Genomic DNA, 15,000 nt, shown 5'->3' on the forward strand with positions numbered 1-15,000 from the left:
ACCGTGACAATATTATGTCTTTGAATGGATGAACAAGAGAATTATCTCCATTTACGTAGGTTTTATTTAATTTCTTTCAGCAATGTTTTGTAGTTTTCAGTATGCAGGTCTTGCACTTCTTTTATAAAATGTGTTCCTAAGCGTTTTATTCTTTTTGATGCTATTGAAAATCCAATTGTTTTTTAAATTCCATTTTTAGGTTGTTCGTTACATGTGTATAGATGTGCAATTGACCTTTGTATATTGATCTTATATACTGAAACCTTGCTGCACTTATTGGTTCTTATAGTTTCTAGTGGATTCTTTAGGATTTTCTATATATAAGATCACGTCATCTATGAACACGGATAGTTTTACTTCTTCGTTTCCAATCTGGATGCCTTTTTCTTTTACCTTCTTGCACTGACTAGAACCTCCAATACAATGTTGAATAGAATTGTTGACAGCAGATATCCTTGGATTTTTCCTAAACTTTTAGGAAAGCATCCAGGCTTTCACCATTAAGTATACTGTTAGCTGTGGGTTTTTTGTAGATGGCCTTTATCAGGTGAGGAAATTGCATTCCAGTCCTAGTTTGCTAGGACTTTGACCCATGGATTAAATAGAAGTTTGGTATTTAATTTCCAAACACTTGGGAGTTTTCCAAATATCTTTCTGTTATTGGTTTCTAATTTAATTCCTTTGTGCTCAGATAACATATGTTATATAAACTAATGCCTTTTAAATTAATTGAGACTTGTTTCATAGCCCAGAATGTGATCTATTTTGGTAAATGTTTCATGTACACTTGAAAAGAATATGTATTCTGCTGCCATTGAGTAGTGTGTTCTATAAATGCCAATTAAATCCTGTTGGTTGATGAGGTTGTTGAATTCTGCCATATCACTGTTGATTTTCCATCTAGTTGTTCTACCAATTGTTGACAAAGAGGTATCAAAATTTCCCAATATTGTGGATTAATCTATTTCCCCCTATAGTTCTATCAGGTTTTGCTACATGTATTTTGAAGATCTGTTATTAGCTACATAAGTGTTTAAGATTGATACATCCTCTTTATGGGTTGATCCCTTTATTACTGAGAAATAAGTAACCTTTTTATCTGTGGTATTATTCTTTGGTTTGAAATGTATTTTGTTGGGGCCTGCCCCGTGGCCAAGTGGTTAAGTTTGCATGCTCTGCTGCAGCGGCCCAGGTTTTTGCTGGTTCAGATCCTGGGCACGGACATGGCACTGCTCATCAGGCCATGCTGAGGCAGTGTCCCACATGCCACAACTAGAAGGACCTGAAACTAAGATATACCACTAGTACCTGGGGAGATTTGGGGGAGATAAAGCAGAAAAAAAAAAAGATTGGCAACAGTTGTTAGCTCAGGTGTCAACCTTAAAAAAAATAAGAAAGAAAGAAATGTATTTTGTCTGAATTTCACATAGACATTCTAGTTTTCTTTTGACTGGTATTAATGTGATATATATTTCCATCTTTTCGTGTTTAACCTTTTGGTGTCTTTATTCTCTAAAGTGTATTCTTGTAAGTAGGATATACTTGGGTCTTTTCTAATCGAATCTAAAAATCACTGTGTTTTAATTGGGGTTTGTATTAGTTATCTATCATTGCATAACATATTAGCCAAAAACTTAGTGGCTTGAAGTGACAAATATTTGTTGTCTCACGGTTTCTGTGGGCCAGGAATCTGGGTGCAGCTTAGCTGGATTTACTGATTCAGGGTCTCTCATAAGGCTGTAATCAAGATTTTTGTTGGGCTGACTATCATCTCAAGGCTATGTTGGAGGAAGATCAGCTTCCAACTCACTCATGTAGCTGTTGGAAAGACTTGACGTCTTCATGGGCTGTTGGCTGGAGATAATTCCTTGACACATAGGCTTCTTCATAGGACTGCTCATAACATGGCAGTCGGCCTCTCTCTGAGCGAGCAAGAAAGAGAGTGAGGGAGGGCCAGCAAGATGGAAGCCAAGTCTTTTTGTTACCCTAATCTCAAAAGTGGTATCCCATTCCTTTTTCCATATTCTATTCATTATAAGTGAGTTTCTAGTTCCATCCCACACTCAAGGGGGAGGGAATTACATAAGCGTGTGAATACTAAGTGGCAGAGATCATTGGAAACCATCTTACAGGCTGCCTACCACGGGGTGGTTAGACCATTTATATTTCATGGAATTATTGATATGGTTTTGTTTAAGTCTATGACCTTGCTATTTGTTTTCTATTTAACTCATCTGTTGTCTGTGAACTTCTCCTTCTTTTTCTGCCTTCTTTTGGATTAATTGAATATTTTTATTAGTCCATTTTATCTCCATTGTTGGTTATAATCTTTGTTTTGTTATCTTAGTGCTTGTTTTAAGGTTTATGGTATACATTTTTAACTTATGACAGTCTACCTTCAAGTGATACTATATCACTTCATGTGTAGCATAAGAAACTTTTAATAGTACACTTCCCATTTCTTACCTCCTGGCCTTGATGTCATATATTCTCTTTTACATATACTATAAATCCCACAATACAGTGTAAAATTTTCATTTACATGGTCACTTATCTTTTCAAGAGATTTAAATAATAAGAAAAACATATTATAGATTCACCCATGCAGTTTCTATTTCTGGGGCTCTTCATTCATTTGTGTAGAACCATATTTCCATCTGCTGTCATTTGACTCCTGCCTGAGGAATATCTTTAACATTTCTTACAGGGCATATCTTCGGTGATGATTTTTTCTAGACTTTATATGTCTTTAAAAGTCTTTATTTTTTCTTCATTTTGGAAAGATATTTTTACTGGGTGAAGAATCCTAGATTAATATTTATTTTTAATTTTAGTACTCTAAAGGTGTTGTTCTACTGTTTTTTTACTTTCACTCTTTCTGGCCAGAAATTTTCTGAAACTCTTTTTTTATTGAATAATTTGATTATGATATTCCTTAGTATAGTGTTTTTCATGGTTTTTGTACTTGAGGTTTGTTGAACATCTGGGATCTATGGGTTCATAGTTTTCATCAAATTTGGAAAATTCTCAGCCTCTTTCCTCCATTGGGGACTCTAAACAAACATTAGGTTTCCTGACATTGTCCCATAGTCCACTAATGTTCTTTTCATTAAATTTTTTTCTGGGGCCAGCCCCATGGCCGAGTGGTTAAGTTCGTGTGCTCCACTTTGGTGGCCCAGGGTTTCACCAGTTTGGATCCTGGGCACGGAAATGGCACTGCTCATCAAGCCATGCTGAGGCAGCATCCCACATGCCACAACTAGAAGGACCATAACTAAAAATACACAACTATGTACCAGGGGGCTTTGGGGAGAAAAAGGAAAAATAAAATCTTAAAAAAGAAAAAAATTTTTTTCTCTGTGTGTTTCATTTGGATAGTTTCTATTGCTATGTCTTTAAATTCACTAATCTTTTCTTTTGCAATGTCTAGTCTGCCATTAATACCACTCAGTCTGGTTTTCATCTCAGACATTGTAGTTTTCTTTTCTAGAAATTCTATTTGGGTCTTTTTTGTACCTTCCATCTCTCTATTTCTTTCTGAGTGCTTGCATCATGATTGAGTGTAAGGGGTGGCTTCATTACCACTGAGTGGTGGTGTCCCAGCTTCCCACTGGGCTTTCTCTACCACCACCTCTACGGGGGGAGTTGAGGTGCTTCATTACAGCCTGGTGAGGATGGAAGTCTAGACTCCCCATTTTGTCTTTGCTCAGGTGGGAGTCCACAGTTGTTTCTGGGGTGTTTGGCTGGAGTGGAGTGGCTATTATCTAAGGTTTTCTGTCTTGCTAATCTGCCCCTTTCCTAGTCTTTTGGCTAGAGAGAGTAGGCTTTTCTTGGGACTTTTTTTGTCTATGCCTTTTGGTGTTTCTGAGTTGCCACCTTCCCCAACACCCAGTTCAAGATATACAAGGCAAAAAGAAAACCCAGGGACCACACCACTGTGTTGTTCCTTGGGTTCTGAGGTTTGAAGTTTGTCTGACTTCTTTTGTACACCTTTCAGAATCTTCTTACTTTTTAGTGTACAGTGTTTTTGGCTATACTTGGCACGAGAAAAATGGAAAAAAACATCAAAAGGGCTTAAGACCTACAACTCTGGTCAACAAGGAATGAGCCTATGGGTGGAGCTTCACAGATTTTTATACTCAAACGAGTGATATGAAATTGGGAATTTAAAAGGCTGTTCAACAGTAGAGTGCTTGATGACTTTGGAAAACAGAAGAGCCTGGAGGTAAAGGAGATATTTTGGCAGTAGTCCCAGCCATAAGGTGGTAAGGGCATAAACAAAATTGGTGACAATACTAAGAACTGACATGGGAGAGTGGATGTGAAAACCATTTGAATGAAGAATATTGTTCAGGGACAAAAAGTTGAAAAGTTAGTTTCAGGTGAAATTTTAGAGAACCTTGAATGCTTTGCTAAGGAGGTTTGACCTCGGGAAACTTGCTAAGACCCTACTTAGGTTTTCTTACAACATACAATGAGGAATTATAGATCTGATGTCCTTTATGGGCTTGTATTAGTCAGCTCAGGATGTCGTGTCTATGGCATCCATAGACTAGGTGGCTTAAACAACAGAAATTATTTTTCTCACAGTTCTTAAGTCTGATAGTCCAAGATCAGGGTGCCAGCAAGGTTGGTTTCTGGTAAGAGCTCTCTTCCTAGCTTGCAGGCAGCTGCCTTGTCACTATATTCCCATATGACCTTTCCTTTGTGTCTGTGCCTGGAGAGAGATCTCTGCCTTCCTCTTCTTATAAGGGCACCAGTCCTATTGGATTAGTGCCCCACCTTTATGACCTAATTTAACCTTATTTACATCCCTAAAAGCCCTATCTCCAAATACAGTCACATTGGGAGTTAGGGCTTCAACATATAAACTTTGCAGGGACACCAACACTCAGCTCATAAAAGGGCAATTTCTAGAAATACTGCTAAAAAGATTGTGAAGCAGTTTTATGGGCAAAGAATTATGTTTATGATAGATAGTAATGATTATAATCACTATTAACCTGGATCATTGTTATGCAGAAATCTCTTCTAGTTAGGGAGAGGTGTGATAAATAAAAGTAATCTGTGTAGAAACTTAGGGAGTAGTTTAGCATAACTATCATCTTTCAGCCCCTGAGACAGTAAACATAATAGAATCCATTGGTTGCCTTTCTTACTCATATTTTGTGTTTTTGAGATACAAGAATTGTGCTTTATCAGTAATGTATCATTGACGTTGAGAAGTCATCTGAATTATTTTTAAAATAAAAAATTTTGCTGATGTGGCTAATGCTGCAGGAATCAAATTCATTGGAAACAGACATTATCTGATGACCATCCTCCTTAATGAATTTAATAGCTTTTACTTTACATTGAGACATCCTAGACTCTGACTTGAGCTATTATTTTATAATATCAGCTTCATCGAGAATTAGTGCTTAATTGTGAGACAGTTGAGGCTAATATCACACATTGTGATTAACCAATGAATTCTCGGAAAAGAAGACCGATGTGCATAATAATCTTCAAACACACAGCCCTCATCCTGTCATTCATCTTAGCCCCCTCATTTTTCCTCTAGCATTTTAAGAAGGCTGTTTCCCTGACTTTTTCCCAGGATCTCTCCTACTCGGCCTCACTTAGGTGCTCAAAATGCCCACTCTGGCTGCTTCTGGGATTGTACAGAGTCAACTGAAAGCAGTTCCTCTTAGGGCTCTGACCTAGTGACTTCAAAGTCATTCCCATTTGTTCTGCTTATTAAGTTGCTTCTTGTTAATTTCTTGTCCCAAGAGCATGCTGAATCCAGTTTTCTCTCCCACCCCAGGCCTCAATGCCAAGACAAGCCTAGGATAGACTGTCAAGTGCTGACTCCCTTGCTCACAGACAAGGACTGGGAATTCAACCCCAGGCCCCACACCAGATGGGTGCTTCTTGCATTATTTTTTTATAGGTCCTCTTTGAGGCCTTGAGAAGAGGAAAGCCTGAAACAAAAGAAGAGTGGGAAGATAAGACAGCTACTACTGCTGAGAGGATGGAGACGAGATTAGAAGTGTGGTCAGCAGATAAATAAGGAATGGCCATGGGGATTTGGTTATTTACTGCTGTCATCACCTCTGGCAGCCTTCCTAAGACAATGGCAGACCCTATAAAGAGTGTGTGAGGGATAAGTGAGATCTAGTGGCAAGGGCTTAAAGCTTGAGAGCTCTGGTCTTGTCTCTGCCTTTGATTTACTGAATGACCTTTGACTTTACCTTCCTGCGTTCTCCTCCCTCCTCTCCAGTATAAATGATTCCTTCATAGTGCACTGGGGGCAGTATGTTCTGCTAGCCAGAACACTGGTTTCTGGGGTCTGGAATCCCACCATCTGCTGTGCATTTGGCCTACACTCAGAAGTCTCTGAGCCTCAGTGTTTCTCTCTATATAATAGACATACACTACAAAAGGATCTTATGAGGTTAAGGAGTTTCTATTAATATAGTATATATATAAAAGTTTACATGTGTGTTCGTGCCATTAAATTTGAATGAGACATTCTCCATCATAATTTTGATTCTTTATTGTTTTTGGTTTTGTCTTGTTTAAGTTGAATGAAAAAATTGGGAAATTTCCAGGTTTTGAATTTCCTGAGCATGTCTTCATTATATGCAGGTCAGCTCATGTTACATGGTTAATGAATCAGGAGAATCAAAACACTGCTTCCACATAAAGAAAGAAAGTGGAAAATAGGAGAGCACTTGTGGACATTCAGCCACAGGAGAAAACTAACATTTTTTTCAGCACTTATTATATACCTGGCACTCAATATACGTTCTCATTTAGTCCTCTCACCAACTCTGGGAGGTTGGGGCTGATATTTCCCCATTTTACAATGAGGAAACTGAAGCATGAGAGTTAAATTATACGTTCCAAATCATACAGGACTAAGAGGTCTAGAAGACTCCAAAGCTATTACACCATGCAGCCTCCAGAAAGCCTGATTTTAATTTTTAACAACCTCTTATATTGTTCTGTGAACACCTTTGCTGCTTGAGGAAGCCATTTTGAAATTTGAGCCCTCTTCACACCTCTGATGTGACTGAGCTGAAGCCATCACAAGCTTAGAGCATCTGGGGAAGTCTGCCAGGTCTGGGTCAATGGAGAAATTCTCAGAGGCCCAGAACATCTGAAATTGGCTGGGTTAGCAGTTGCGAATGCTGGACAGTGACTGGCTCTAATGGGGAGAGGGAAAGAGAGGCTGAGCCAGAGCAGCTGCCAGAGCAGGGCTCCAGACCCCAGGATAACCAGGCAGGGCAAGCGATTCCACAGGGTGAGTGGCAACTAAGATGCAAGGATCCAAGAAGGGAAGTAGACAGATGGGTGGAGTAAACACTACCCTCTGCAGAGCTCTCTGATGCTGAAGTTTGGGTGTGCATGGGTGACAGAGAGAGTGAAACCAAGGCGGAGAAAGAGAGAAAGACAGAGACAGAGAGATACGTAAGCGGAGAGAGATGGAGAGAATATCTCTAGGTAGCACTTTTACAGCCCAACCAGAGCAACACAAATGTCACAGGGCACTTCAGCACTCCCAGAAATGCCGTAGTCCTCACTCTGAGTGCAGACCCAGACACTAGAGAGTTTCCAGATCACTCTAACCACTTGAGAAGATTCTTCTGACTTTCCTCCAGCCATTCCTAGCCAGAAAGCCCAAACAGCAGTGACAATGAACTTCCAAATTACAGATTCTTAGATAAAACATGAAATTTTGTCTCACCACAAAAATGTCCTAGCTGAGCTCATGTTTACCCAACCATCTAATTTTGCCACCTTCTAAAATAGCATCGCACAACACCTGGTGTAAAAGCATCCGCATGTGTGTGTATTGGGAGGGAAGTAGGGTAGGAGATAGAAAGAAGGCGGAGAGATGCACATTCTACATTCACCCCCTTTAGTGATTTCCCTGCACTATCTGCACAAAGCCCTCACAGCCACTGTAGAGCAGAAGAACATGCAATTTACATGTTCATGTGTTTTTCTCATCTGGATCTCAGCAAGTCAGCAGGTATTCCTAGAGATGATATTAGCAGGAGGCAGGATGTTGCCAAAGAAGGAACCAGGCACAACCAAGCCAAGCAGGAAAGGCAGCTGGTGTCAATATAAGGCAATACTACAGCTGGATCCCCTCCCTGAAAGAGCTGGCAAGGCAGAGCCTGCCCCTCTCCCAAAGCTGCCCTCCACTTAGGCCTTTTCTAGACTCCTTGGGAAACGAAAGAAGGACATCTTGTGCATGCTCTTAAGTGACATACAGTTTTTCAGGTCATATTTCACATGTTATTCCTGTAAAACAAGACTCCAGTCATCAGTTGACAATGATATTAGAAGTGGATGATTGGGTCGCCCAAGTTTGGAAGTGAGGTCTTAAACTCTCTCCAAACCTGGGTCTTCTTGAGGTATCACGTTTCCCCATCAGCCATCCCTCACTTAATCCTCCAATAAGAGAGAATCCTAAACAGGGGTTGGATTTTCTTGGTGGTCAGGTTCAGTGTTACTTTATAACCAATGTTGAGAAAACTTCCTCCACTCCTTAGGAGTCAGGAGGTTGTACTTTGCCAACTCATAAATGAACACAACCCCTCCAAAAATTTCAAAGTCCCAGAACTCAGCAAGGTTCTCTCCTTGTCAAAATGTATTCTCCTGTTCTCTGTATAAAAAGGCATGAGGACCTCAATAGACATTTTTGGATTGTGCTCCTCTGCCTACAATTACCTTTAATAATAATAATGCTTGAATGGAAACATAATGGGTTAGCCTGGAACATTGGAGTGGGTGTTTAATTGGCCCTGCCATTCTCAAAATCCGAGATAAAAATAAGACTGCTTAGGAAGGCCTTCTCCAGCTGGGCACTTTGGGAAGAAGTTAGTTGTGCCACCAATTCCCGAGCAGCATTATATGCCCCTCTGCCAATCCTTAAATTAGCCCATTCTGAGCCTGGGCGATCAGGCTGTTTGGCTTCCTGGACTGATTCAGTTCATGGAGGGCTATTCTTTTAAGCCAAGTCTATTTTTGTGGTGGTCTGGCAGCTCCGAAATGTTTTTCCTCTTGAAAATCCTTGGCACCCTTTTGTTTTTCTTTGGCAGAGATGTGGCCCTAATATAATGTTTACAGGTAGCAAGGAGATTTTAGAACAGCAAGTGTCAAAGTCTGGGTTCTCAAAGTGGCGTTGGAGGAACCCTGGGGGTCCCCGAGACACTTTCCTCCTTTTTCCACCTACATCTCCATGTGCGACAGGTTTTTCTACATATACTGCATCCCAAACAACAGAGCTGCAGACTGAATGCAGAAGCAGATATGAGAATCCAGCTGTCTTTCATTAAGCCAGACATTAAAAACATTTGCAAAGCACCTAAATGAATGCCACTTGTCTCACTAAATTTTCTTTTATATTGGAAAATATAGTTATTTTTCATAAAGATATTTGTGATAGGCTTCTTAATCTTTGTGAATGAATTGATAGATATTTTAAACTTCTCAGTTTTAATTTCTAATATGATACATAGCAATGGGTATGACCCACAGAAACCGAAACACTTTGGAGGCTCTCAATAATTTTTAAGAGTGTAAAGGGATTCTGAGACAAAAACGTTTGAGAACCACGGCTTTAGGTTTAGAAGAAATGCTCAGAAAAAGATCAAAGCCCCTCTGTGTTGAAGTTCTATCCCTGAGGTGTGGCCATTCAGCAAGGAGACTGGAGGCCCTCTGTGCTTCCGTCCTCCTGCCTCCGGCCTTCTGGGTGCTATATGTCTCTTGCTTATGCTGGATGTGCCTGGAGCACAGAGACATTTGGAAGAGGCATCAGAGAGACTACCAGAAAGTAATAAGCACCCAACTTAAAGTAGTCACAGCATTTTTCAGCATAGTGACTACAAGCTCAGATTTTAGAGTCAGACAGATTTTGGTTAAAATCCCATCTTTGCAATTTATTAGCTAAGTGGCTTTAAACAAGTTACTTAATCTCCCTGAACCTAGTCATTTCTTTATCTGGAAAACTGGGATGCATATTTCAAAGGGCTTTCATGAAAATTAAAGGAGATGATACATATGCAAACTGCCAGCAACATAGTAGGTGCTCAGCAAGTGGTAGCTCTTATCATTATCATTCAATACAGCATCAACTATATTGAATGATACATCAATTGAATACAATTCATTCATGTATCAATGAATATATCATTCAATACAGTATCAACTAGGAGGGTACAGAAGTTTATGGAGACGTGTAAATACCCTTGTAACCATCCTGCCACACACGGACCCCCAGTGCCTTTCCTCCAGGCCCTTCTTACTAATTACCATCCCCTACGCGCATGTGCACTTGTGTATTTGCACATGCATGTACACAGACTCTCAAATTCACTGGAGAGATATTTACTGAGCACCTGCTAGGGCCGGGCACTATGGGGAGTAACGATATAGCAGTGAACATGACAGACCAGGTCTCTCCTCTTGAGGAGCTCCCAGTCCAGATGGAGAGGCAGAGAAGTAAACTGGCAATTGCAACTGGGTGCTAGGACAGAGGTAAGCCGGGTGACTGGGGGAAGCTGGAGAAGGATGATTCATTCTCAGATCTTAGCTCAACATTACTCCCTTATGGAAGTCTTCCTTCTCTGATCCCCTGACTTCAGCTAGATCTCATGAAGCCATGTGTTCTTTCCCATTAGAGCTCTTATCTCAGTGTATTATTACATGAATGGGATTGTTTGACTGAAATCTGTCTTTCCCACAAGACTGTAAGCTCCGTGAGGGCAGAAATAGTGTGTATTTTTGACCACCTCTGCTGAATACAGTGCCTTATAACAACTGCTCAGCAAATGTGAGTTGAATGAGGGAGTAAGGACACGAATGCTCCTACTTACTGTTTATACTGTCTTTCAGCTAGCCAGCCTCCACTCTGCCCCAGAAAAACTAGGTTCATATCCACTGCTGTATTTCCTCTACCTCCCTCCCTGTCTAAATTCTGTTCCCCTCCCTCTGCCCAATATCTTCACCCTTGTAAGACCTGGCTGAGAAAACACCTGCATGTTAAATGAACGAGCTAAATCACCAACCTGCCAGGCCCAGGCTCTCCCTGACCAGCCCTTCTCTTTTCCCATTAAATTTATAACCCACTGTGTATTATTAGAGATCATCTTTTCATAAACAGGTCTTGTTTCCTCTGAGAATGGAAGGAGGCCTATTTCATATATATAGTGTAGTGTCTAAATATGTGACTTTGAACTTAGCCTGACCTGGCCTCAAATCCCGGTTCTGCTACTTACCAGCTGTGCAAACTTGGGAGGTCACTTCTCCACTGTGGCCCTCGCTTTCCTCATCTGCAATATTACAGGGTTGGACGACATGACCTCTTAGATCATTTCCCACTCTGAGGATTCTAGGAGCTCTATGAGATGCTAAAGAAATGGCTGCTACTTGATTGCTGTGGAGTCTTGACACACTGCCCCATGAGAAGGGGAAAAGTGGAGAAAAAGATCGTGTCCAATGGACCATCAAAATCAAGGAAAAAACAAAGGCTGTTCTAAAATGTGAAGAGTGTCGATTTCTCCATGGAATTACAAGAGACTTTCATATTTTCTACATTTGCTGAGGTATTGGCTCTCTACTCGGTGGTTTCTAGCCACTCCTTCCCACACCTATTAAAACCAGCTCCCAAACCCAATAATATTGCCTATTTTTAGATTCTGTACACATTTCGGATCTGCTTGTGGTCTAAGAAGGAGATATGTAAACAGTAATTCTCTGAGCTCCCACTGCAGACCAGGCCCTATGCTGGGATTTAGAACAGTGAGAATTTGGAAATGGTGGGAATGTGGGCACAGTGGCAATGAGAGAGCAGTGGGTTTCCCTGGAGAAGAAATGACTGAACTGCTTCATTCAGGACAAAGGTTTTACACTTGTCCTGAAACAAGGGTCCAGAGGTTAATGCATGATTGCTGAATGAACATTTCTCCACAAGGAACCAAGGCATTGTCCTTTTTTTCTTTTCTTTATGGGAGTGGTTTTCCCCATATCTGAGTTTGGTCTGCCTTTCCCCTGATCCACTTCACTCTGTGAGGGCTTTCTTCTTTTCTCTTCCTTTTTTCTTTCTTCCCCTCTTTCACCTTTTAGCATCAACAAAGCAAAGAACAGTCAAAAGAAATGATTTTTCATTGGCTTTACAAACCTGGCCTAGCTTCAATAACATTAGTCCACACCTCTGAGGAACTGGAAGCCTAAAGTGAACTTGAACTCATATTGTGCTACTTGCTTTCCAGCAAGTGTTATATGAATAAAAATAAGCTGCTATTGTTGACATGAACCAACTTCCACCATACCGTGGGTGCTCATTAAATGTTAAATAATAATAATATATTTGGTGATGCAGTCAGCTTGATTTATACTCGTTATTATTATTTTTGCTTTCTTCCTAATCCATGGAGTTGGATCCTGTGGGTTGGGTCACCCCATTGTTAGGGTAAATTAGTGAGGGAAATTAGTGACAGGCTGCACATATTTCTCTCCACCTAGCACACCATAATGACAATTTACCTGTCAGCCTTCCTGACACTAATCTTTGCCTGTGGCTCTTTCTGGTCAGACTTTCTAAATCCCCTTGTAGTTATTTAAATCTTTGAAGGCTGGTTCTTTAGGGAGATTGAGAAATGATGGTCATGGGCAATATATCATTTCTAGAGTGGAAAAAACAGCCTTTTCAGAGCTTTCCCTGACTTCCACCAGAGCTTGAACTATATTGTACTTCTCCCAGGTATCAGCAAATACGTGGGTGGTTGCATGGAGGCTGCTTTACAGAGTGTGGGGAATTGCTTGGTTACGCCTATCAATCAGCAAGGGCTGTACTTGAATTTCTCTGATTAGCTACAGACATTTTGGGGGAATATTTGACTTGTGACCAAGTTTCCAAGACACACACTTTCTCTTGAGGCCCATTTCTGCATCTTAAAACACAATCATTAGCACAGGACCTATTTGATGGTTTTCATATGCTTAAATTGTGTAATTGTGGGGACTAGAAGGAGAAGGCAAAAATTCCTATACCCTTAAAAAAAAGCTTTTGAACCAACAAGTTGGATTCAGTGCCTTCCACTGCATGACCCTGGGCTCTCTCTGCGCCCCTGACTCCACAGTGCATCTGTTTCAAGCTTCTTTCCCTCTACCCTCTTCCTGCAGACTGCTACATACAGCTATCCAGTGGTGTTGGAGACAGGCTTCTGCAGTCAATCCACTGGCCTTTTGTGGAATCCAGATAAGACAGAACATGAGGTTTTCAAGGACAAAGACTGAGACCTGTCTTATCTCTTTTCTCTCTCCACACCCCACCCCAGGCTGACTGCCAAGCTCATAAGGGAAGAAAAACCTCAAGACTGATAGACTGTTTTTGCAGATCCTAAATGAGGACACATCAGTCCAAGGGGCACAAGCATGTGGGTGAGGACAAAGAGGTAGAGAGTGTATAATGGGGATCAGCATACAAGTTGTAAGCCCTTGGTCTCACCATATGCTCAGACTAGTGACCTCCTCGTATCATGATGCTCTGTTATCTTGAGAGTTGATATGCACCTATCAAAGCAACACATATATAAACTTGTGGATAAGGAGGCAGAATAGCCTGCCAGTTGAGCTTTGGGGTCAGCTAGACCCAGATTCACATCCTAGATCTGCTCTTTACCAAGTGGGTGACCCTGGACAGGTGACACCTTGGTGCCTCTTAGCTGTAAAATGAAAATCATAACAGTACCTACTTCAGAGAGTTATTGTGAGGATTAAAGGGAATGCTGTGGACATGTAGAGCACGTGGAACAGGGCCTGGCATATAGTAAGGGCTAAGTAAACAGAGGCTGTTATGCACATCATTTGATCTTATTATCTTTTTTTTAAAAAATCAAACAACTGTAACCACTCAAGCACTTGTACTGGGAGAGGAGAAGAGAAGAGTGGAATAGGCATGACCAAATCAAAATCCAGCAGACTCGCAGGAATCAAGGTATCAAGTCGATGCACAAAAGAGAGTTACATTTTGAGACTGTGAAGGTACAGGAGTCTATGTTTGGTCTCACTCGATTCTCTCTGGGTATTCCAGACTGTTCTTATCCAGCCAAGACATTTGGGCTCTTCTGAGTTTAATCGTGATGTGTCTGAGTCGAGAGGTGCTGGCCCATGCTAACAATTATGTCACTTTTGTTGACACCATTCAGGGAAATTAGTTTTGGAACTCGTGGCCTAATGTACTCAAAGTGGCTGCAAGTGAGGGGATTTTCAGGGTATGGTAATTATCAGTTTAGCCGTAGGACAAACTTGTGATTAAATGACAATTTATTTTACAATTATTAAAGGAGAATATTTAACGATAGTTAATCTAATATTGTCATTACATTTAAATGAATACAGGACACGTATTCGTTAATGTCATCTTAAGGTCATCATATAAAACACAGGAAATGCAAAAAAAGAAGGTACTTACAACTAAGCTCATGCCCATCCCACGCAATTTTGGATTATTAGGTTATGAATATCTTAAATTCAAGCAAATTGACATCCTAATCTTAACTCTAAAATTGGGCTGTGATTCCGGGCTAAGAACTTTCACTGCTCTGTTCCCTGCACTTTCTGACACCTTACCTTTCGCCTTGCCCTTTCACGTCCAGCTTCCAGATTTCTCAAAGCTAGTGTTTCCTCTCTCTGAGCCTAGGTGGCCTCCAGCATAAAATGAGGTCATGTGGCGGGGAGGGTCCCTAGGGCCTCCTCAGCGCTGGCACTCAGACATGAAGCCTGTCAGGACTCACTCAAGGCTGTGTTTGGTTTGCTTGGCCTCCCTCCAGAGGCAAAAAGGGAAAAGGGGAAAGTTCCAGTATCCAAGCACCCTAGGATGATAGTTGGATGCTAAAGGTATCCTTGAGGGAAAAATAAAACAAAATAAAAAGAAGTGTAAGTGTCTGTGGGCTTTAGGTCCGTCAGCTTCAGTGTTTCAAATGCCACTGCAGCTGTATTGGA

Source organism: Equus przewalskii, chromosome X (genome assembly GCF_037783145.1).
Source record: "Equus przewalskii isolate Varuska chromosome X, EquPr2, whole genome shotgun sequence".
NCBI lineage: Eukaryota > Metazoa > Chordata > Mammalia > Perissodactyla > Equidae > Equus > Equus przewalskii.